This window comes from Typopeltis vanoorti, chromosome 11, assembly GCF_054136105.1.
Source record: "Typopeltis vanoorti isolate ZY-2024b chromosome 11, IOZ_Tvanoo_1.0, whole genome shotgun sequence".
Classification (NCBI taxonomy): Eukaryota; Metazoa; Arthropoda; class Arachnida; order Uropygi; family Thelyphonidae; genus Typopeltis; species Typopeltis vanoorti.
This window is the reverse complement of record NC_143559.1, coordinates 115,129,421-115,155,923: the sequence shown is the minus strand read 5'-3', so window position 1 is coordinate 115,155,923 and position 26,503 is coordinate 115,129,421. Positions and strand designations below refer to the sequence as shown.

Genomic DNA, 26,503 nt, shown 5'->3' with positions numbered 1-26,503 from the left:
CTCCACGAACATACACTCTCCATTCCGATCTGTCCCTGACCATGTCTTTCAGAACCTCCAAGTTCTGAAAGAACTTGGAGGTTCTGAAACAACAACTGGAGTGTTATGAAACAACACTCCAGTTGCTTCTTTAACTCCATCCACCATCTAATTATTGGTCTTCCTCTTCTCCTGCTTCCATCAACTTTAGAACGCATCATCATCTTCTCCAGACTGTCATTTTCTCGCATAATATGTCCGAAGTATGACCATTTTTGCTTGATGATCATAGCTTCAAGGGAGCAATCTGGCTTTATTCTGTCTATCACTGATTTATTGGTTTGCTTTGCAATCCATGGTATTCTTAGTAAGCGTCTCCAAACCCATAATTCAAATGCATCTATCTTCCTTCTTTCACTCTTTCTCAGGGTTCAACTTTCACATCCATACAGCACAAAAGGAGATACCATTGCTTTCATTATTCTGATTTTTGTTGTGAGGCTAATATCTTTAAAGATAAAGATCTTGTTTAAATTTGTCATTGCTTTTTTTCGAGTAATAATCTTTTAACTTCTTCGGTACAATAACCATATTTATCAATTCGGCATCCTAGGAACACAAAACTGTTATCTACTTCCATTTTCTCCCCATCTACTTCAAAATCATTAAGTTCACATGTTGCCATAACTTTTATCTTTTTGATGTTAAGTTTAAGACCATATTTAGCACTTTCTTCTTTAACTTTCATAAGTTCCTTCAAATCTTCTTTACATTCTGCTAACAGAGCGGTATCATCTGCATACCTCAAATTATTAATATTTTTTCCACCAATTTTAATTCCAACTGAAGACTCCTCCAGCTCTGCCATTCTTAAAATGTATTGGTTGTACAAGTTAAACAGGTATGGAGATAAAATACATCCTTGTCGCACCTCTTTACCTATTCTGAAATACTCAGTTTCTCGAAGATCTGGTTCGGACAGTAGCGTCTTGTTCATAATAAAGATTCCTTAGAAGGATAATGAAATACTCTGGGACTCCCATTGTTCTTAACACATTCCACAGTTTCACATGATCTACACAATCAAAAGTCTTGCTATAGTCAAGGAAACAAGTATACATTCTTGCGATGTTCCTGTGCTCTTTATATTATCCATCTCACATCTTGTTCTTCTGCCTTTTCGAATTCCTGCCTGTTCATCTGGAATTTCTCTCTTCATGAATGCTTCCAGTCTTTTCTGAATGATCTTAAGTAAGACTTTACTTGCATGGGAAATCAATGCCATAGTTCTGTAATTTTCGCACTCTCTTGCATCGCCTTTCTTCAATAAAGGTATATAAACTGTTTTTTTCCATTCCCTAGGCCATGTAGTTTCCATTCCCTAGGCCATGATCCAAATTTGCTGACATAGAGCTGTTAAAATTTTAACTGCCTCTTCTACCAGGACTTTGAGCAGCTCAATGGGTATTCCATCTCCTCCTTCTGCTTTCTTACTGGATATCTGTTGCAGTGCCCACCTCACTTCACTCTCCACTGGTACTGGTTCCTGTGTATAATCCTGCTCTTCAAATTTCTCAGTAATTTGGGAGTCCTTTCTGTAAAGGGCTTCTGTATACTCTTTCCATCTTTCTTTGATGTCTGCAGCTTCTGTAAGATATCTTTTGTGTTTACTTTTCAATATTGTCACCTTGGCACTAAACTTCCCTGTTAGTTCTCTGATGTTTTTGAAAAGATCTCTTGTTTTTTCTTTCTAATTATGGTCTTCTATTTGTTGGCATTCCTGGTTAAAGTATTTTTCCTTGTCTCTTCTGGCTTGTCGTTGAAACTCTGCATTCAAATGCCGTACTTTCTGCAAATTTCCTGCGGCCTTCATTTTCCTCCTTTCCTGAGCAGTTTTGTGGCATCTTCTGACAGCCATTTAGACTTCTTCTTCTTACAAACTCTTGAAATATTCTTCTCTGCTTCAGTACACTATACTATACAATCAGAAATATGATATATCGCGATTCATCACTCCACCTCACGGATATCCAAAGTTGTACTCAGTAGTCACATTTCTTCTTTGCCATAATTGATTATTGGCTTTAATGGAGCTACCCTTCGATAGATACCCAGACTGTGCATCTCCTAGAAACCTAAATAGCTCAGTCGGTAACGACAATGCCCTTTGGCCCGAAAGACCTTGATTTGAATCCCATCCAGGATGCAAATAACCTTTATAAGGGATTTTCATCTGATAAAAATCCGGTCTCTTATAGACATGCCACGATATTTTAACTTTGAAAGCTTGGGTTTTTCATTTTGCAACACATGAAAACCATCCATAAGGCCCACACAATTAACAGTATAATGCACTACCCTTATAGCCTTAATTGCTTTATCAACAGTGCTATATAGATTTTTTTAAATAATAAATAAATAATCGAAAAGCGAAACTAACCAAGAGTTTAAAGTCAGCAATATCTTAATACAGATCCTTCTGACTCCTTGAATTCCTGGTTGGTTATTATCAACGCGAAGTGACGAGATTTCGCATAATTTTCTGATTGACGTGCATCCATCAGACGATAATTTTACATGTCGTTTATTTTCGGTGATGTAGTCTTTTATCAAAGTTATAGTACGCCCACAGATACCCTTCGACACTTCTGCGCATGTCAACAGAAGGAGAATCCATTCCGATAATAGCGTAATCAATCCGTATTGTGGGATGAGTTGTTTATTATTACACGTCGGAAAATTAACTTCTCTTTTATGATCATTGCAGTTTTTAAAGTGTTAACTATTTTACTTGTATAACAGTTGGAAAATTTTATCTATAAAGCATGTGATTTCGCCTGTTGGTGACCAATGCGTTCATCGCCTTATTTCTTCCTCCCCTTCAACATGAATTGACTCTTCTTGGCAGTCTGCCAACGAGAGCTCCCACTTATGTGGTCGGACTATACTAACTAATAAGTCATTGATAGGGAATCATATGCGGCAGTAATAGGTAAATTAAAAGCAATAATAGGTAAATTACAAAATCTTAATATTTCGAAAATATTATATAACATTATTATATGTTATTATGCTATCAAATTACTCATAAAGTTATTGGCCAAAAAGAGTAGAAAGCGGGATTAGCAAGACTTGAAGGTAAATAAAGACTCATAATAGCTACTAGCCCTTTATTTAGCACCTATAGTGCTGAACCTCTGTAGATCAATTCGTTTCGATGACTCCTTTGGTCGGAATGGCCTGGGTTCGATTCTCGTCAGTGACGTGAATCTTTAACTGGTCTCTTTCGACTAAAGGTGAGTTAGCCGGCCTCTTACAGAGGTGAAGGGTTTTTGCTCCCAGAAACTCGGGCTTTTTCTCCCTCAAATCCTGTAAACACACATATCTACAAACATAGAATACGATTAGGCAAATAAGACAAGAGGAAACCATTTTGCTCTATAATAATTCCTTAGTAATTGCTACCTCCCCCAACCGTTGGTTCAGGAAACAGCCACTAATCGTAGAAACATTCCTTTCGAAATCTGAACTTCTTCTCCAAGTGCAAGAAGACGTTTGTCATTCTAATTTGTCCTTCAACCGGAAGTCAAAAAATCTTGCAACCAAATATTTCATCATAATAATGAGACGAAAATACAACTAAGTTCGAGCCTTGAGAATCTATTTAATTATTGAGAAATAACATATTATTTACACATGTATGGAGCAGGAAATTAGGGTAAACTTCCAGCCGCTCAAGCGATACCATTGCCAGAAAAAAAAAATACAAAGAAAATACGTAAATAATATGTGGTAACTAAAGAGCAGTGTTGGACTGCGTAAATAATAGTTGTAGACTGCGTTATCGTATAGGGAAGGGGAAAAAAAAAAAAAAAATATATATATATATATATATATATATATATATATATAACCTGAAGATTTTAATCTCTCACCTAAAAAAAAAAAAAAAAAAATCTATGGTAAAACATACAGTTACATACCAATAAATGCTATTTAGAATTAGAAACATCGGCTTTCGTCTGAATTTCCAACTTCCGGTGAAATGTACTCAACTGTGGTAATGATGAAAGGCGGAGTTCTATTTCCTGTCTGTTTCGAAAGGGAAAAAAATGTACTAAAACAGTGTGCCGGCAACTCTGTTTTGTGTAGGGGAAGATGAAACACATTACAGAATTGATTTATTAATTTTTATACACTGACATTCTTCACTTTTTATTTAATTTGCTTATTTGTTTGTATATTAAATGCGTTCTCTGTCTCTGACGTGTCAAGTCTACTATTTAAGTTATAACAATTCATTAAATTGCTTTTTTTTTTTTTACAAGTATTGTTTTATTTATATTTCAAACGATTATCTAAAAATTTTGTCCACTTGATCGACTAATTAATGGGAGTTTTAAAAGATTTAGCTCTCATTGATAATTCGAGTAGGATGATTATTTTTTTTAAAAAAATGGCATTTTTCTAAGTACAAATGCTTTGCACAATATCGTAGACTGTTTTATATATTCGAATGAAATTATTACATTTTTTTTTTTTTTAGTCTCCTGAGTCTAGAAGGAGTGAAAACATCGCTAGTATTTCAGTCTGAAGACTGGTTTTTGTTTCGAACTCATGGTGTTTTTTTTTTTTTTTTTTTTTATTTGTTAATTTGACATAAGATTTGCGATATGTCTAAATCTTAATGCCCAGAATAGGAATCAATACTTGTATGTTTGTCTTTATGCAAATTATATCTCCGTATTCAAACTTTGATCTCTTTAACTCTCCTGTCGCCATAGTAACATGACGTAAGCATTAATTACGAGAACGTTAATTTTTTGTCATGAGATGGCAGCATATGCAAACATTATTAAAATTATTTTATAATTATATGCTAGATAGCAGATTTTTTCTTAAAAAAATACATAATTACTGTATATAACATAAATAAATTTGGACATATTTTAGGAACAAATACGACAATTTCTGAAATAGTACCTGTTGATTTTTTTTTTTTTTTTTTTTTTTTTTAATAAGTCGCAATAGATGGATTTTAATAGGGGAGGTGGGGGGAATGGTTTAGATATGTTGTCTGGAACAATATGTCCGGAACTATACTGAACTACTCATTTATCCAAACGTTATAAATTTAGCTCTTTTTTGGTTATAAATTTTATTTATGATCACGTCTTGAATGAATTAAGAAACAGCAAAATAAGTTAGATTCTGCGTTTCACTTGCCAGTCCAAATAGGACTAAGAAAATCGTACTAACCAGCGGCTGAAAAATCGATTGACCTGTATCTAGATTTGAATAATTAACCGTGTTAACAGTACTAACTAAACTAGGTTCATGTGTCTTGCTGTGTAATGCTACCTTACTTATTAAACGAGTTTTGCCACTCAAATGATTCATAGTGTTAATATTTTGGTTAAAATAGTATTTATTTGATGCAGCATTTAGTAACAAACTTGATATTTCTCGGATCATTTATTAGCGTTTCTTCAAAAGTAACTGCCTATAATTAGAACAACTGACATCAGTATATTTTGAGTTCTACCTACACAAAACTCAAAATATACAAGGCCCTGGGAATTCTACATGGATGTTCTCTCTTACACCCGAAAGTTATACTCGGAAGGTCCGTTTCAGCGCAAGGCATTAATTTTATGTTGTTTATTTGAAATAAAAATATTAGGTTGGTAAGATGCTTAATGTTGTTTTACACATTGAAATAAAAAAACGACACCTGCGTAATTGTAATGTTTTTAAAAATGAAGAAAAAAAAACTGGAGGTGCCGGGGATCGAACCCGGGGCCTTTCACATGCAAAGCGAACGCTCTACCACTGAGCTACACCCCCAATACGCAAACGTATATGGTTACTCTATATATATTAATCCTTTAAAAATAAGTTTCATTATTATATTAATTTTGTTTTGTATGTTAATATTCTTTTTTAATTTGAAAAGTTTGGGGTTTAGTTGATACCAGGATTATTAATCCGCTTTTTTCAACTCCACAACATTAATTTTTTTTTAGATAGAGACTAGTTCAAAATTAAGATCGCAAAAAATATCACTTCCTTAATATATAGAAAATATCAAATACAGTGATACCTCGGCTAATGAAGATAATTCGTTCCGGAATCATGCGTTAGCCGAAACGCATGTGATTTCCCGTAGGTTTCTATAGAAAATCGTTTAATTCGTACTGGATGCTGCCTACTATTTAAAGATAAGTTTTATAAAATAGTAAAAAGCACACTATAAAAGGGCAAAAACTCACCAAAGGCTGAGATGAATAGCTACCCAATTAGACGAAGGGGAATAGAATGTAGAATTAAAAACTGACAATCTTTACAGTATTATATACACTTTATTAAACTGAAAATATGTACACAACGTTTTTACTATTCTTCTTCCAAATTTTCAAAGTTTATTCAAGGTAAGTCTCCTCTCCTTCAGTAGCTGGCCTCTGTCTCTTTGCTAAAGGAGAAGTCAAAAATCTGTCCAAAGTTGATTGAACTTCTCTTTTCTTCAGAATGTTTTTAAAGTGATTCAGACACTTGTCTTCAACCAAGGCACGAAGTCTGTTCATTTGTTGGGATGCCACTTTGTAGCCAAAGACTGAAACTCTTCCCAGTAGTGTAGCATTTTTTTAATGTCACCTGTTGGCATTTTTCCCTTTTTATTAGTCCTCCTCCTCCTTCTCTGATGAGCACTCTTTATCTTCCTCGTCTCTTTCCTGATTCAGTTGCTTTTTCAACTTTTCAAGATCTTCAGTTGTCAGATCTTTTGAGTGTTCTTCAACTAATTCTTCTACATCTTCTTCATTTACCTCCAATGTAATGCTTTGCCCAAGGAGACTATCTTATCTACAATGTCTTCATGTTTGCTGCTTTATGTTAGCGTGCGCATCCACTAAAATATTCATTAGCCGAATCCATATTCGTTAGCCGAGTCCGAAAAACAGCGAAATAAATCTTCGTTAGCCGAAATATTCGTTAGCAGGGTCACTCTTTAGCCGAGGTGTCACTGTAATTATTTTTAGATAGCGCCGAATTAATACGTTTTTCACTTTTCTAAAATCCGAGCAAAGCGCTTAAAGTAAACCATCTATCGCAGCTAATTTCAATCTAATTTTGGAAATGATTTTCAATCGTGACGAAAAAAAAAAAAAAAAAAAACCTTGAAAGGCTTTTTCAAAATAACATTCCAAAAATGCCGAGTTATTATTATTACTTAACACCTCCAAGGAGTCCAAGGACTCAAAGAGTGTCATCAAGAGCGAACACATCACTCTCACTAACTACACACAACGTCATCTACTTCTCACCAACAATAATATTTTGTCCTTGAATTGCGTGAGTTCTCCTTGCCGATTTTCCTGTATGCCTATATAGCCGTATACTAAACGATGGTTTTTCTCCATCTTGCTATCCTTTATGAACTGGAAAATAACCGATAACCAGAGAAAGAAAGGAAAACAAGCAAATAAACATATCTTTGCGTATTTGTAACATATTCTTGTCATATGTCCAAAATAAATGAAGTCATCTGCTTATTATTATTATCATTTTTAAGCAGTAATTTTCCCAACAGAAACTGTCAGGGTAGGCATATCCTTTGATCCACTTGATCTGAAATGTCCAAAATGAAGAAATCCGATCAAAGGTGGATCTCTTCATTTCTTTCTATCTTCCAAAATTCTCACAGCATTTTATGTGGTCTTCCTATTGGTCACTTCTCCTCATGTCATACATTTTCATTTCATGTCATACATTCTTTTTATTCGTTCTAAATTCATTCTCATTATATATTCTAACCACGTTAAGCGAGAGAGAGAGTTCACAAGCATTTTTTCAACACTTTCTTTGCTGCATACGACAGAATGGACAAAAATGTAACTTCTTTTAATCATAGCTTGCACTTCAGTGGAACTTCACTTTTCCAAAGTAAAGCACTTAGACTATTATAAAAGATTTGGCCCCATTGAAATCATCCTTATTACCTCCTGATCTAAACTTTTATCACTCGAAAATATATCCTAGATATTCGAATTTTTCACTACTCTTCAAAACTTGCCTATTGAGTCTAACACCATTAACATGTACATTTTCCCAAAGATTTAAAACCATGCACTCACTCGCTCTTCCTGATATTAATATACAGCATATATTTCTGTATCACACGTTGCATTTATCTAAACTCTTATACAGTTCTTCTTCCGAGTGTATGCAAATCATGACGGCTGCAAACACAACGGTTTCTTCTTTCTGGTCATTAACCATATCTAGGACATTATTCATCACCACACTGAGCAGCAATGGAGATGAGATTCCTCCTTTTAGCAATCCATATAAAATGTAAATCATTCCGAATTACCAAGTTTAGACATCATAAACGCAAACATAAATTTCATGTAAGTTTATTTTTCCAGACGATCACAGAGAGTTTAATAAGACCACAAAACATTCAATCTTTTAAAATAGATATGGGTCATCTTTTGCTTCAATTTTTCAGATTTCTGGTTCACAAAATGTTCGCTAAATTTATATATATTTTGTGACCAAGATTGGTTTTCAATCACTTCATCATATTATGTAAGGCTGCGAAATTTCGGATACGTTTTCATTTACAGTTTGTCCAATGATCTCCCTTTTACAACTTCAGTACCATAAGTTTCGTTTTGGAAAATCTGAAGATCTCTGCGTGCCACATCATCCATAGTTGAAGAATATAATTCGCTGTGAGACGTTCGTTGTGTTCCAAAATTTGATCGTTGCTCATACCACCAGCTAAAGAGGGGATTTCGGTATAATGCTATTTCTTTGTTTTGTACATTTGTAAAAGCAGAATACATAGTATCATCGTAGTCAATTGATGTAGCACTTTTGTAGTTTAATAACATCTTTAACAGGCATTCCATTCTCCTAATCAAATATTTATTTTTCAAAGTGAAGTCGTTTTCGTTTCGCTTTAAAGCAGTATCAGTCTTACAATTAAACTTTGACTGCTTTACAGATGGTACCCAACATCTCGGACTTACACAATAGCGGTGCAACAGTTGCACAATCAGATCTTTTAGTAGTTCGGGGCAACCATGCTCCCAACCATTTGCATGGGCTGTTTGAATCATTCAAGGAGTTGAGGCGTAGATTTTAACTAATAAAGAACCTTAGCACAGACTCACAAAAAAGTTTTCGAAATTGGGAGGAGTCCTGAAATGTAAGAAACCGAAACTGAATTTTTCACTGTAATCTAATGCAATCATAATGGCTACATTATATTCATAACTAGTTTTCCATTTAATGTCAAAAATTATAACTCTTATAACTATATTTATGGACCGAAGAGAATATTATGGACATTCTTATTGAGATAGCAAAGACAGAATGCATAATTGTAGTGTCTAGAACCGACCCGAGAAGTCAAATACATTTATTTTTTTATGTACAGACCATGCGGAATATTTACAGACTTAGCCAAAGTTTGGTGAAAGTTTGGTAAACCAAAGCCTCTGCAGCAATCAATTCTAAGAGGGAACACTTAACTCCACAGAGATTAGTCTCTCTGTGCTGCCTAGAACCACAGAGAAAGTGATTGGCCAAAAACCATGTTTAGACTCTAGATCCAAGAATCAGTTTACTTTTCCTTCATTTCTCTTAGCATGAAATATGAGCTATGTTTTAATCTATTATGGGGTTTCTTCTTTCCACGGGAACAACTTTGTAACAATTCTTCTGCAGCTGGATAGTGCATTGAACCGAACCTAATGTTAAGCCTTTAAGAGGTTGAAAGTTAGCTAGCGAATAATCTTGCTGACAATATTCAGCAAAGTGTGCTGGGAGAAAGTACGTGTAGTGGGGAAGGACTTTTTTTGCGAGATTTAAATCTCTAAACAAGAGATGAGCTTGGGATTAACTTTAACTTTCATTTTTTAAATTAATTTATTTTCATTTTGCCTGGATAATAATAATAATAATAATAATAATAATAATAATAATAATAATAATAATAATAATAATAATAATAATATATTATCAAAAATTATATATTTTATAAGTTAACTGTGTTACTCGTTTAGCGCTTTTTTGTGTTTCAAAACAGCATCAGATTATCTGTATTGTTCTGAATATTAACAAAAAGTCTTCTTTATGAGCAGTAGGCCGTTTCTTTGTTGTGTGTGGGGGGGGGGAAGGAAATTAAAGGAATGACAGACAGAAACAGGTGTTGGCGAATATGGCAAACGTATCACAACAAAAATAAATCCTCGAACACCTTATCTCTAACTTATCTCTAGAAGTTATAGAAAACTATCATATTCCAGAAGTTAGAGATAACTTCTGAAATATGATAGTCAACAGGTCTCCACTTGCTTTCCTCTAATTGATATTCGCACGACTGTTTTTCAATCACAGTTACTATTTATTTTTATGTAGCCGTGAGCGCATTTTACAGTTGATGTTCCAGGCTAGTAATTTCTGTTGATATTGTTCAAAGTTTGAACAAATGTTCTTCATCCATTCAAAAACATTAGATATAAGACACAACAGAATAAAATTGAAGCCTAGTAGAAATATTTGACAGAATTGCACACAGAAAATTATTATACAAACTCAGAGGGAGGTATGCAAAATAGACTTGTTGTGTAGATTAGAGAATGGCTATCTGACAGATATCAAAAGAGCTGAATTTAAGAGAATGAGGATGATCAGTGGAATCCCACCGAGTTCTCCTCGGACTACTCCTGTTTGACTTGTATGTTAATGGCATTGGGGATGGTTTGAAGAGAGACATTCAATTACATATGGATAATAAAAAGTTTATTAGTGCGTGTCGGTTTAATGTAGCTAAATGAAAAGCGATGCGTTTATGGCAGAAGGCATTGCAAGAGACGGAAGGTGGAATCGTTGACGAAGGGTTAAAGTTTAGATGTCACATTGCTAAGGTTGTTAAGAGAGATATCAGATACCATGAACGTTAAAAAGAACACTAACTTGCAGAAATAAGGAAATTATTTTTCCACTTCACAAGGCCTTGACCCTGATAAGTCCACCCCTTGACCGTTGTGCTCCCATGCGGTCGCCAGCGTTTCTTAGAGATGAAACAACAATCGAAAAGGTCCATCACCAACTCAAAATCATATCTGGTTTGTGAAACGTTCCATATAAAGAGAGAGAGAGAGAGATTTGGGGGATGATGTCTTTAAATTTCAGAAATAGAAGGAGAAGATAAGCGACAATACGAAACAACCATAAACGTAAGGATACGGGAAAATTTTGCAGCTCATGGCAGGTGGGAAAACTCAGAGTTGTCTCTGGAAGAATATGAGGTCCACGCTTTTTAATCGCATTAATTCATCATAATAATGGCGTACAAAATGCTTAATTCGAAAGTGCTCAAAAATTGGTAAATTACAAGAAATTAGTATGAAGTTATTTGTACCATCAAATGACCTTTTTCAGTCTCTGTAGCTTAGTCGGTATGGACGAAACCCCTTTCAGTTCGAAAGACCTGGGTTCGAATCCCGTCCCGTCTAGGACGCAAAGAACCTTTATCAGAGCTTTTCAACTTAAGGTGAGTTGCCCAGTCTCATGCGAAGGTGAAGGAGTTTTCCTCTTGGAAACTGGGATGTTTCATCCCTCAAACCAGACAGAAGAACACACATAATGGATGTTGTCTTTAAATGGCCTAATGCCATAGCAAACACTTCATGTAGATTAATCGTTCTGTCTCAGCTAGTACTAGGTTTCTAAGAAGCTAGGTTACTCGGCTGTGACAAGCCACTGAGCCAAACACGAAAGGGAAGACGGGATGGGAATGAGTTTTCCACCTTACGATGTACTACGGTTTGTACTGCATACTGTGGTTTGAGTTGTTTTTTTTATTAGTAGTATACCATTTTTCATTTATTTTTATATAATAAACAGTCAGAATAAAAGGAAGTGACGCTTAGTGTCCATCGAAACAGAGACTGAGAATGACTTCAAATAAATAAATGTAGAATCTCAGTAAACATCAACTTTGGGACTCTCATTTCCGGACTCCCCGAAAATCCCGCTTTTGGATGGCCTATGCCTGACTTGCTGTTTGCAGTCAATTTCTTGAATCATTCAAATAGCCATCAAGGTGTCCTGGTTGCATGTCTGCCGAAAACAATTAGATGATCTCATTGCGCAACTGTTTATAAGTGCTGGGGAGGGGGGGGTATAGAAAAATAAAGCGATAAATGAAATATCTATGATATTAACACTGAAAGGTAGGGCATTGAAATAGGGCATTGAAAGATATCAAAGATTCATAGACTTGTTTGGGATTGATTTACTATTTGTAGTTCAAAATATTTACTATTGAAGGACCAATGGCACATTCAAAATATCGCCGACAACAAATGATGGAGAAAATGGTTGATTGGAGTCGAGAGCTAAGCGCTGAATAGGTCTGCTCGCTTCAATTTTGCGGCGTGAAGTCTAAAAATTTGAAGCAAAAGACTGAGGACAGCTATTTAAAAAAAATATATATTTATCAAAAATAAAAATTAAATTAAATTTTTTTAAAAAAAAGTATAATTTTTCTGTCTGAGCACTCCCTATTTTGTTAGCTAAAAAATGAACTTTCATTTTTTTTTTTAAATTTCAAAAATCTGGAATCCCCGAAATCTAGACTAATTTTTGAGAAGATGGGAGGAAGTAATGGTTCACTTCAGATGAAATATTCTGTAATTTTGCGATTTGTAAGAGATAGCAGCATATCGTAGGTAAATTATGTACTTATCATTCGCGGTTTTCTAAATATAAAGTATAATTTATACTTAGAAAAAGTTAGGAAATTTCAGAAATCCGTAACTAGATAGCATTTGGTAAATTGCGATAGCGAAAGGCTCTAACATTCTTCCCAGTGACGTCTGTTTGATGGCTTGCTCATGCGTACTTATCTCGAGTCATATCAAGACAGCGCCATCTCAAACTTCTGTTGTTTGCATCCGGTATATAAAAAAAAATAAATAAAAATAAAAAATTAATATCTGCTGCATAAATAAATAAATAAAATATCTGTTAATCTTCCTCTTCTCGTCGTTTTCGAGGAATTAAATTCAATTTAGTACATAATACCTACAGAAAATTACTGAACTAGCATAACTACGTAGCCCTTAATAATTGCGATAGTGACACCGTTGTCAACATCCAATCCGGCGTTTATTGACTTGCTTTCTGATAACTAGCACATGTATGTTTTATCTCCAGCAAATCGTGACAGCGCCATTACAGATTTGGGCTATTTGCATTGTGAATTCAGGAACAAATCACAGCACATACAAGTATACTTATGAAGTTAAGAATTGTGTTTCCAAGAGCACTGAACGGTAATAAAAATTACGACGGCAATCGTGTGACACAGTTTTCGATACTTCTGTCAGCGTTTATTAATAAAAATTCCCAGTACCTTTCAGTGGTATCTGGTTATTGTGCAAACAATAATTCCATCCCCCACCCTACGTATATTTTTCAAGCATCGCAGCTTTCAAATTTACAAGGGATAGCAGCATATCGTTTTTTTTATTTTTTATTTTTTTACCTTTTTTATTCCTTACATCGGACTATACGCATTAGTGGTGTTTATTAGCGCTTTGTAAATTTACCAGCACTTATAAGTGCTGGTAAATGTCTTTTAAACCATCTTGATGGCTGATCTGAAAGAGAACGAAGGGCACTGTCCTTGTATATATGTGGAACATATAAGGGATATATGCGGAAGTACAGTATAAGGCAGGTGATTATTTTAAACTGCGCAAGCAGCTGTGCCATAGTGTGAGAACCTACATCATAGAGGGATTAATAGTACAGTAGATGGAAAGTGGCCAAGAAATGTTTGAAGGAAACTACAATTGACTGCATCTTCAGAGTCAAGATAATTAACTACAGGAGTGTGAAATGTATGAATAAAAATTTAAAGCATGAACTTCATAAAAGGAAAATGTTATTGAACCTATATTGTGTGAAGTTGTGAACATTCATATGAAAGCTGCAAAAAAAGCAGGCCAGACGACTGACAACCATGGTGACGAAGGTGAAATCAGACTATGAAATAATGTTACTCGTAATTGATAGGATAAAAAGAAATCTGGGAGAATTCTTTCGCTATGTGGCAAGTAAAAGGAAAGATAATCATGGTCGGATAACCTCAGTAAAATCAGATATTAGGAAAGTGTCCAATACGCTTGAAATAACTCAGTTATTAAGTAATCATTTCTGTGATAATATATACATTCTTGATAAAACAATTAGTTCTTTAGGAGTCAAGATGGATCTAGATGAAAAGACAGAGGTATTAACAAATATTGCAGAAGCTTGATGTTAACTCTTCAGTGGGTTTGAATAAGATATCAGCACACGTGATAAAGGAATTTGCTATGAAATTAGCCTTAATCTAGTCATTTAACTTAGGTCTCAACACGAACATAGTTCTTAATGAGTGGAAGAAGGACAAGATTATTACATTATACAAGGGTTAAAGTAGACCTGATGGAACCAAATATAGATTAATCTCTATCTCTGGTGAGAAATCTCATCCAAGGATCGGTACATCACGCCTTGGTTATATATAGAGGACCGCATGACTTTGTTGACCACCCTACAGGCCTGAAGGTGTATACACGTCAAAAACTGATGCGAAGTGGCCATTGATGTAAATATAACATTTGGATATTATTGAAAGAACATAGATATGAAGCTTATATTTTTTATATAATTTATCCGTGTGGCCGGTTGGGTAGATGATCTAAAGGTAGGTCTTGTTTTAAAATCTACTCCAGTTTTACAATAGAATGACAGCAAATTTGGAAAAGAGGAATGAATATGTCATGATTCTAAATTTTTCTAAGGCATTTGACAGAATCCTGCACAAGATGTTTTTATATAAGCTAAAAGGGATGAGTGTGTCGAATAGGCTTGTGACATGGATTGGATAATGACTATCTGAGAGGTAACAAACAATTATGTATGGCGGAGCTGAATGAGAATGCTATCCTTTGACCAATCTGTTTATCTTGCATATTAATGAAAGTGGGGATGATCTGGAGGAACACATTCTCTTGAATGTGAATAACACCAGTGGAGGGCAGGTGATAAGTAACGTATCTGATACGAAATCTTTGCATACTGACTTGAGCAGATTGATTCTATACGTAAATGTAAATAAGTGATCGGCAAGGTCGCTACCGATGTTTTTTTTAATTTATTTTTTATGCAAACTCCATCCCCCGAAAGCTTATAAAAATGTAATCACTGTGAGCGTGAGATTAAGGTTTTAGATAATCGGGAAATATTTCTAGATATCATATGGTACTTTTCAAGCCACTTCTAACCTTCAGTAATCAGAGTAGTTGTAGTTTTTCACCGCGTAATACAAGTCAAATCATCTACCATTTAAACATACTGACAAAGATCCTTTTTTTTTCCCCTACAGACAAATATTAAGCCACTCCTATTTAAAAGCAGTAGCTAGTTGATTTACAGAATATTATAATCTCGATGTGGCTTTGATTCGCAGCTCTAAATACTTCCAGATGAATTAAGGAATGAGAATGGGAATTTGAGTAAGCTGATAAAATAAAAAAGCTCATTTAAATTCTTAGCCTCAAACCAATGGCTCTTGGCCGAAAAAAAAAATTGTGGAAAAAAAAGAAAACGTAAATACAAGTCGCAAATTAATTTTCTAATAATTTCTAGATTATTGCATAGATATAGATATTGCACAGACAATAAAAACACATAAAATGATATAGAAAATATATTAACAATAAAAGATCTAAAAATAATTAAATTTTAAAAAAAATGAAAATCTCCAGATGATATGTGCGAAGTGGATAAATTTGATGAAAATGTTTTACTTGAGATTATTAAGTTTTCTAATAAAATATATAAAAAAGATAGATATAATATGCCTATCTTTTTATATATAATTTATTAGAAAACATCATACGAGGTGAAAAAGGCATAGATATTAAATATCAAATTTTGTTAAAGTGAATGACATAATAAATAATATATTTAAACCTTTCTTGGTATAAAAACGCACAAGAATTAGGCTATATAATGCCTGAGTTAGCTGAGTGGTTAGCGTATTCGCTCTCCAGCCTGCGAGTTCGAATCCTGCTGTGGGCATGGATGATTGTGATTGTCTTAAAAATATATTAGTGGTGATGGTCGGCGTTAGATGGCGTTGGTGTAGATGATGAAAGTAGTTGCAGTTCGTTGTAGATGGTGGATTGAGTGATAGAGATGGAGAATTGTGGAGTAGATGCCCTCCCTCGATGAGTCTTTGGACTTCATGGAGGTGTCATATAATAATAATAACAATGTCCTTTCTAAACCAACTTTATTATTTGGAAGTGAAACATGGGCGATGAAAAAGAAAGACGAAAAACGAATTCGAAGAGCAGAAATGCAATTTCTCAGAAAAAAAATGTTGAACCATAAAACAAATCAAGAATTTTACAATTCCTAAATATGAAGGCAATTAACTACTGTATAAGTAAATATAAACAAAAATGGGTAGAACATGTAAATCGAATGAACAATATATATATACACCCAAAAGTTTTATATCCGTACAAATATAATTATAATTATAATTAAATGAACGGAAAAATAAGAATTGGAAGACAAAGAAAGCGATGGCATTAGACCAGCACAACTTGGCTTAAAATTCATTATGAGAAGAAGAAAGCCAATTAATGATTACGGATTATATGAGAATATTAAATAAGAAAATAAATAAAAATGAATAAGTTATCTAATGGTTTATCTTCCCAAAGTAGCAGGAGTAGCTCTTTAGCCATAATTAACTTTCTAGAATATTAGGGGCAGTCTTCTTCACTGTATGCCAGTGGTTCCCAACTTTTTCCACTTGTGTATCCCTTTTAAACCCATTTCTATAAATTGTACCAATTGTTTTTAAAATAGCTGTTTTTAAATACTGACACTTTTGTTAAGTACCTATCTTAATGTAACGCACTTACTTATACTCAGTCAATAACTGAACTAATAATGCGCAATTAACGTCTAAAGTCAATATCGCTTATCCCCGGGTCAATCATAAAAATTTTGCGGAATAGGAGAATAAATACGATAATGTTTGCAGGTAATCATAGGATATGTTAGAAGCAAAATAACTTTAAAAAATTTAGTAAGTAATATATAATTTAAACGCTACAATGTAAAGTGAAATTATGAAATCATATTTATATGATTAATTATTGAATATTAATTAAAATATTGGTTTTCTTTTAATTTAAAAAATAAAAAACGAATTTCGAGTTAAACCGTCCTTTATTTAAAAATAATGACCAGAATGAAGGCAGTTGGCCAATGTTGCACCTACCGGTAAACAAAATATGTTTCAATGACGCAGTATGAGGCATACTTTTTTTTTTTTTTTTTTGGATGTATGTATACGTACGCATTTAAGTTGCCATAACCACCCACTGCTATGTTGCATAAAATAATTCACATTCTTTCGAGCTCTGACCCAGTTTATAGCTATTATTCTTTAATTAAAATTCACTGTTTCTCGTTCTAACACGCGGAAGTTTTTGTTTGTTTTTAATCTGTATTTAATTTCGTATCTTACAAGACTTTAGTACGAGATTTATGACATACAGCGCCGCATGAGATGCGGCAAAAATTAACAATCAATATTTTGTGGAATTCGACCTAAAAATGTATCACTTGCGTGAAATGCAAAAACTTATTCTAACTGACGAATAATACAACCTGAAATGTCACATTTTCTCATGAAGTCATAATTATTTTATTGTTTTGATATTTTCTTTCGGATTAACGTAAACAAAATGAAATAGTTCCATACTAGGAAGTAGTTTATTGTTCACTATACTTAGTTCACATAAAAAATAGTACATGAAATGCACTTTCTGATTTTTGGGGGGGAAGCTTAATGCTATGTGAACGAATGTCATTTGCCATTTGTATGCGGGAGCCATCAGAAACAAAAACCGACGTCCAGAAAACAGCAAATTATCACGAGCATGACTATGAAGAGTTCCGTCAAATTCCTCTGAAATGGACCGTGAGAGAGTACTTCCGTTTACTAGACCTAAGGCTGTTTTGGAGGGTGAGTGAACTAGATTCGCTTTCTTCAAGTTCTCTTTCTAAAAGACATATTCTTTTAGAAAGAGAACTTGAGATGTAAGAATTATATTGTTAAGCTGTGAGAAATTTATGATCCTTATTTTTAAATTTAGCTAGAACAAGTTTAGGATATTTCAAAAGTGAATACTGTTTTGAAAGAAAATTATAAAATAATAATTATTATTATTATTGTTGTTGTTGTTGTTGTTATGAACCACTGTAGTTTTTATTTTTTTTAATTTTTTAATTTAAATATTTTTTATTCTGATATCGTTATTTATTTATCTTTTAATTATTTTTAATTTTTATGTTTAGATTTATTCAGAATAAGTTCAGAATATCTTCAAAGTCGATATTATTTGAATAAGGAAATCATAAAATATAATAATTATCATAATTACATAATGATCATAATTAAATTTCTGATATGTATCTTTATTGATAATAATGTATCATATTATTACTAATTACCTAATTAGCGACAATTTTCCTCCAAATTCTGTATCCGTCAAAACTCTAATCTTATCAGATCTTATATATGCTATTTCGGTCAAATAAGGTATTTACTTTATCAATCCACTTAGATCTTAGTCTTTTTCTTGGTCTTCTTCCTACCATTCTGGCAAATAATATTTGTATTGCTGACTTTTCCTCTCTCTCTCTCTCTCTCTCTCTCTCTCTCTCTCTCTCTCTGTGTGTGTTTAAGTCACCATACACCTGTTATCTCTGCTAACACATTCTTGAATGTTAACAATGTCAAGTTCTTTCCTAATATCCTCATTTTTAATACGATACCGTTATTGATGCCACCTATTCACGCCACTAATCTTTCTCAGAACTGTCATATCAAAGGTCTCCAGTCTTTGATTAAGTGATCTATTTCTAACTTAGCTCTCAGATCGATAAGTTAAAATTGGTTTGAACACTGTCTTGTATACAGCTAATTTAGTATTTTGACTAACTTCTCTCTCATTCCATATAAATTTATTCAGTCGACTTCCTACCATACCGACGTTGTTGATTCTGTTGTCTATTTCTATCATTAATTTGCCATCTTCGCTATAAACTATGCCTAAATAGATGAAATGTTTTACTTGTTCTGCAAGTTCTTCATTCTGGATGCATTTGATGTTTCTGCCTATTTTCACTGTCTTTTTCTTTTTATTGTTCAATTTCATACGAAATTTATTACAGCAGCTACTCAGTTTAGCAGGAAATCCTGAAGACTTGTACTGGATTTATTTAGTGGTATAACATCATCTGCATAAAATAAAGATCTGAGATTTATATCCCCAATTTTGGTATCGGTTTCAAAGCCACTTTCTTTCATGATATGATCCAAATAAATGACGAATAAGATTAGAGATAATGTGCATCCTTCTCCTAAAGCTGATTTTACATCAAACCATCTTCCTATATTTTCTTCAATTCTAACTGACTTCAACTCGAATATAGATTATGTTTTGATTGATATAACGTGCCATGTACACTACATAACAGTAAGAATAGCTCTTCGCTATTGGAATTTTTGTCATAGGTCTTCCATATTTACACAAAAGTTTAATATAGATCCTTGTAAAATTCCCATGAGATGTTAGCATTGTTAAAAAAAAAAAAAAAAAAAACCTTATCCTGACAACCTCTATTTGGCCTGAATCCAGCTTGTTCTTCACCAAGCTTCCTTTCCACAATTTTTCTTAGCCTTTCTCAAGTATATTTGGATAAATCTTACTAGGAACAATCATTGGAAAATTCCTCTGTAATTCTCACCTTCAGTTTTATTCCCCTTTTTATAGTTAAATATTATGAGAGCTCTGCTCCAGTCATCTGGAATTCGAATCTCTCACCAGGCCTTCTGAACTGTACAGAGTAGCCACTGTAAAGCAGTGATAATACTATATTCTAACATTTCTGACGGAATATCATCTATTCCAGCTGCCTAAATATATAATTATTCCATTCTTCTTCTTCTTCTTCTTGGATGTCTTCTACCACTCTAACCACTGCTTGTTCTATTTAACAATCTTTCAAAGTAATTATGACACACACACGTCTAGAACTTGTTTATCTTGAGGTTTTTATGTCACCTTTATCGTGTGATTCCACTATTTTCTCCATTTCTAAGCTTTTTCAAAAGTCCCCAGAATATTTTCCCTCCTTCATGATATTTATTTTTCTATGTTCTTTACAAAGTCTCTTTAGACGACTTTTGTTTAGGTGGTTTCAGAAAGTGTTTCACTTACATTTTTCTCCGGATTCTTTCCAAGCATAAGATGACTTGCATGCCAACAACGTTCGATACGCTTTCATTTTTCCATGACTGCTTCTTAAAATTTCCGAGTGCACCGTGGAGTGTTGAATTTTCTCTCCTTGCAAACAACTGACCACATGCTTGTCTTGCTTAGTAAGTCAAAAAATGCTATTTCTTCGGGATCTGCTACTGAATAGCCAAAGGTTTGTTCTTGTTTTCAAACACTTTCATTTTCTTCAACAATATTTGTATATTTGAATCCACCGTTCACCTCTGAAAGCTGCTTGACTTTGACTCCTTTAAAAACTTCTTACACACTTTTCATTTCAATATGATATTCAGTTTTATCCTGATCAAAAATGAAGGGCAATACTTGTTGTTTCAAATCCAATGTATACTCTTACGTCTTGAACTAGTTGAAGGTTCGCTATTAACAACAACACAGTGTCAGTCAGACTAGTCTTATTTCTTACGTCTTCTCTTCCTATGAATTTGTGCGCATCTATACTGCTTGGAAAGAAGTCAACGAATACCTCCATGGGCAAGGTGCATCGTGCCATGTAACGAGTCAATTGTTTGTAGCTGGTATGTATAAATAAGAGGAATATAATGCTCCCAAGTCAGTGCAACTGTGTCTGGGTGAAATTGCTGCAAGAAGGGAACTGACGGAGTTTGAAAGAGGCATTGGGATAGAATGCCATGTTGCAGGCCTATCTATTTGACAAATTGTTGACAAACTGCACCATCCCAGGTCAACAATCAATGATCTCATACTAAGAGAGAGAACCACAGGGAGTCAACTGCAAGTGCTACCTGCAGTAGACGACCGACCACACCCACCGAAAGTTACCGTAGGGTGCTACGAAGGATAATATGTAAAACCCGCCATTCGGTCAACACGTTCAATGCGGAGTTCCGAGTATCGACTGAAACACGAATATGCACGAAACCTAATCTCAGAACCGAGTTTACAACACGAATTTCTCTTCAATGGTGCAAAGAGCGTGTACAGCGGAACATAGAAATTTTGAAAGCTGTATTCTGGAGCCACTTTTCGCGCCACACCATCTGCCGAGCAAATGGACGGGTATGGGTGTGGCGGATGCCTGGTGAACGTCTCTTACTAAAGTGCGTAACCCCAACTATGAAATTCGGAGATGGCGGTGTGATGGTATGGTCGTGTTTTTTCTTGGTTTGGCCTCGGGTACTTACCTCTGTTTGTGGTAACTGGAACATTGAACTCTGAAAAGTATTTGATCGCTATCGTGCATTGGTGGAAAGAATGCCACGCAGGATTGCTGCAGTCATCGCAGAGAAAGGATAGAAAGGATGTCCTACATCGTATTAATGTCGTTGCCATGGCTGTTTGTTCCTCACTATGGTGCTCGTTGATTTCTTTCCAAGTAGTGTTTATGTTGGTATTAGTAAGAAATAGAAATTTATGAGGAACTTACAATTGTTTTTAGCTTGGCTCTTTTCTCTAAATTTTCCCAAAATATTTCTATATATCTGATAATAATTTCCCACTCTGATCTTCATATCTCCAACAAGGAAAAACTTTTCATTTTGCTTTTTGTCAGCTGCCTTCTCTAACGCCTCGACCTCCATTTCTTTCTTAGTGGAACCTTCTGTAGGCCGTAGGCATAAATAAGTCTCATTGTTCAGTTCCAAAATTTTGATATTTCCCAACATCACTTTACTTGATATTGCCTGCCATTCAATGGCTGCCATGTTGAATACCATAGCTATTCGTTTTCGCAGATCGTTATTGCCTGAAGTATAACATCCTGTATTAGTTTCTTAGAAAAATCTCACCTTTTTTTTTTGTCTTCTTTGTTTTCGTAACACACCTATGATGTCGATCTGATACTTCTCCAATTCTTCCTCTACTCCATTTCTTTTCGGTTGCCGCTTCTTATTGATAGTGCCAATCATGAACGCTAATGATGTTGGCTTGAGATTTATTATTATTATTATTATTATTATTATTATTATTATTATTATTATTATTATTATTATTATTATTATTATTATTATTATTATTATTATTATTATTATTAATTGCTCCATAACTCTCGGCCGTCCGAAGGAAGGTTCTTATAAGATTGATTCCAGTCGAACTTGAGAATCTCTTTTTAAGCCTTTTTTTTTTTTCTTCGGAGTAGCCGATCTCTGGGAAGGACAAGAAGGGTTTCTTCTCCAGTTAGGGATTAAAAATCCAAGTGTTTTAATCTCTCCACTCCAGACAGTTGACTGTAACACACATTATTTCAGACAAAAATATAATGTTAGGATTAGGCCAAGAGATAGCGGCAATTCTCTTCCATACTCTCTTCCCTGGACTCCAATTAAAATCATTGATAGCCTTTGCCTGTTATCTGTGATTGATTATTAATAATAATAATCATATTTTATATTATAAATATTATATATTACACTATAGTATTATTATATTGATGCTTAAGATTTATATTACAATACATATTATGTTATGATATTTTTTAGATTTTAATATGTTATGAAAATCTCGATTTAGTTAAACTGGACCGAACTTGGAAGAACAATGAAAAAACATAGGAGATCTTATACACATACCGAGCACTATATTATACACTTATTTAATACCGTGTTGGACCTCCTTTAGCCCGAATTACAGAGCATATACGACTGGCATAGATTCCACGAGGTATTGGATTGTATCTACGTCTACTACATGCTAGGCTTTCACCAAACAGTCCTTTAATCGCCTCATATTTGACGGAAGTGGACTTTGCTTCCGAATCTGATTTTTCTAACATGTCCTACACATGCTCAATAGGGTTCAGATCTGGGCTTCGTAGTGGTCAAGGAAGATGGTGGAAGTCGCTGTCATTCTCGCTGAGCAATTGCTGAACGATTCTTTTGCAATGTCATCCATGAAACCACTTGATGGGTAACAATGTTCATATTTTCCTTGGATGGCACCCCATCTTCCAGAAATATCAAGGACCCATTGCTTACCAGCAGAACATGTCCCACACCATGACACTACCTCCAGAACCTTGAGTTGTGTTTAAAAAGCAAGTCGGGTTCATTGCTTCATTGGGCTACTGTCAAACTCTCGACTTACAAAAATATCAAGTGTTCCTTGCGTCGTTGAACCACTTGACTTTTTTCGAATCTTCCAGTGTCCAATGACGGTGTTCCTGACACCACTGTAGACGATCTTTCCGGTTCTTCGCAGAAATCAGTGGTTCTGGTATAGTCATGCGACTGCCAATACCGATCCTCTTCAATTCTCCGCTCCTAGTTCGTTGAAATATGGGTTGCTAACAGCATTCATTAAATTCTTCGGTCATTGCAGCACACATTGTCCGTACAAGCCTTGTCAGACGACGACGATCTCGTTCATGATAGACTGTTTTAGGACCACAGTTATGCTTCTGACAAGCAATGTGGTCAGCTTTTCACCGATTAAACATCCGAAATATCTCACCCATTTGAGAAAGCAGTCATCTCTGCTGTTTCCAAAGTCTAGCCAGACGGGCACCCACAATTAGTCCTTTATCGAGCTCCTAAAGATCCTTTTGTTTTTCCCATTGTGATCAACACTATTGGTGCTTCCTGACACCAGCATTCTTAAATAGTTGCCTAGAAAACGAAGTGACGCACGTGACCACGTATTTTGCATATACGCTGCGTAAGTAATGTACGTATATGCGCATAAAGGTTTCTAATCATTTTTTAATTAAAAACGCTATATTTTCGGCTACCTATTTTAAAAATCATCTGATTAGTCTCGAAGCAAAATGGATGATCCAAGGCAACCGTAGAAAGCTAAGGTCTGTATTAGCATTCTTGAACAGCAAAATCATTTAATCGCTACGGTAATGATGACGTCACTGATTGAAACTAAAATGAAGAATATTCAAATAATAAAGTTTTTAAATATCGAATCTCAATGAAATCTCTCATCATAGAGCGAACTGATCATAAGCATAAAAATAGACAAAAAAGAAATCTAATCGCTTCTTTCGTTTGCTTAAACGAATTTAAAAATGGTACCAAATGAAAAAAGGTTGGTACTTTTTTTAAAAAATCGTTTTTCTGCACCCCCCCTCCCTAAGCTTTAGATGTTCCACCTCAGGGAAGTAATGCAAGAGTATGATTTGTTTAAGTATTAAAAGGACATCAACAATTTAAATAGCTATGTGAGGTTTTCACAATCCAAACAAGAGGTGGCGCTAATAGCGTTGGCACGTATATTTCTACAAATCATACCAACAGGTGTTTAAAATTGGATTATGAGACCGTGCTTAATGTATCGTGTCTAGTTAATTAAACTTCCTTTACGTCTTTCCTTACTCCCACTGTGGTCAGTGCTTACACGTGCGTATTTCAGAATTTATTAGGCTTCCTTGTACGACTGACTTTCGTTTTTTTTGCTTGTTTTTTTTTTCTCCTTTTCATGCGTTAACTTAACACAATACTGAGTACATTCTTACGCTTCTAGATGAAGCAGTGGTAAGATAATTAACGTGGATGAAAGAAAAAAAAATGTTAAAAGAACATGCAGTCATGCAAGTGGCGATATAGTGTTCCTTCTACCTCAGGCTAGTAGTGTGGGGGAGGTAAACAAAGAAGAAAAATATTAGAGGTTATCTTTCTTGGGAGCGTGTGTGTGTGTGTGTGTGTGTGCGTGTGTGTGTGTGTGGCGTATTTACATAACATGTTTTGTTCGCATCACCGCCAAGGACTCCATAAGAAAGAGAAAGCTATTTTACGGTTCCTATGGAAAACCTTCAAAGTAAAATGACTGCAATGGTTTGTTGTTCTTTTCTTTCATCAATTAAGAGACAAGAATAGCTTTATCGTGAAAGGTTTCCTTTATATACAACTTCACGCCACAAGTATCGGAACAGTATGACCTTTATTAACACAAGAAGTCCTTTGTGTATATGACTGACAACCTCTAAATCATTGGTGAGTGGAAATTTCATCTGCTGTATAAATTATAACCCTGCATTTGCGACAGAAATCATAGGTGAAATTGCAATGTAGATTGAAACGATGCTAAATCAACATCAGTCATGAAAACCGATGAAATAAGAGGACGGGTTACAGGCTTTTTATTGTGACCTTATTCACATCGTTCAAATGCAGCCAAAACTCTTAAGATATCATTCGAACAACAATTTGACTGGTGATGACAGAGCAATTTAGATTCTACCCACGAATCTAAGAATAGTCTATTAAGTAGAGTCGTAAAATATGGACTCTTCCCAGTAGTGCCACTTTTGTAGATCATATGTGGTCACTTCGTTAATGTTTAATTGCTGTAAATAGTTGGATAGCTTCTTTGAGTTTGTACGACGCGCTCAGATAACAATTGAGATACTTTGGTGTGTTAAGCCACGGCCAGCCAACTTCGATTGTCAGATCTCCATATTTAGTGAGTTTTTCCACTTCTATGTTGTTGATGTTATCACTGGTTATCACTGATGTTATTTTTTTAATATATGCCAATTATTTTGAATTAGGCCACTTGATCATGGTGGTATATATAATTAGTTTGGGCTATCTTGCTGCAGGCACTGATTAGATGTTCTACAGTCTCATCTTTCTGATCGCATAATCTGCATTTGATGCTATTACTGACGTTCAAAATTTTCGCTTTGATTGCATTAGTTTGTAATGCCAATTGTTGAGCTGCTAGAATAAGTCCTTCTGTTTCTTTTTTAATATATCCATATTGTAGCCATTGCCACGTCTTGGTCATGTCAATTTTTTCCTCAGTATCTGGAAGAAATTGGTCATGCAAATATTTATTTTCCCAGCGAACACATAGGTGTTATTTAGTTTCCTTTTTATTTTTTAATTTTTATTGTTTGTTTGTTTTTTTTGTAATCGGATCTTAGAAGGCCTTTTTGCGAAATCGTTTGAAATATTTGCTCACTGTTATATTTTCGACGTAATTTTTAAAACTAATTTCTTCTTTTTCAACAGTTTGCTTACAGCAGAACCCGTCCACTTATTCTTCTTGGTAGATAATACAGCCGGTCATTATCACTTTGTGGATGTAATGCATGATGCATAGTCATTAATTTTCAAGTTCTGCGGCCCAATTTCTCTCTTTTGGTATTGCACTGCTTCTTG

The 26,503-nt window shown here is 34.5% G+C and overlaps 1 protein-coding gene and 1 non-coding gene across 2 annotated transcripts in view; both read right to left on the bottom strand.

The window, feature by feature from the left end:
* Window positions 1–26,503, bottom strand: part of LOC150101966 (potassium channel subfamily K member 18-like) — an 82,511-nt gene that overhangs the window by 33,224 nt on the left and 22,784 nt on the right. The window lies entirely within an intron of this gene.
* TRNAA-UGC (transfer RNA alanine (anticodon UGC)) lies at window positions 5,755–5,826 on the bottom strand. Its single transcript has one exon. It is a non-coding gene; the product is annotated as a tRNA-Ala (tRNA).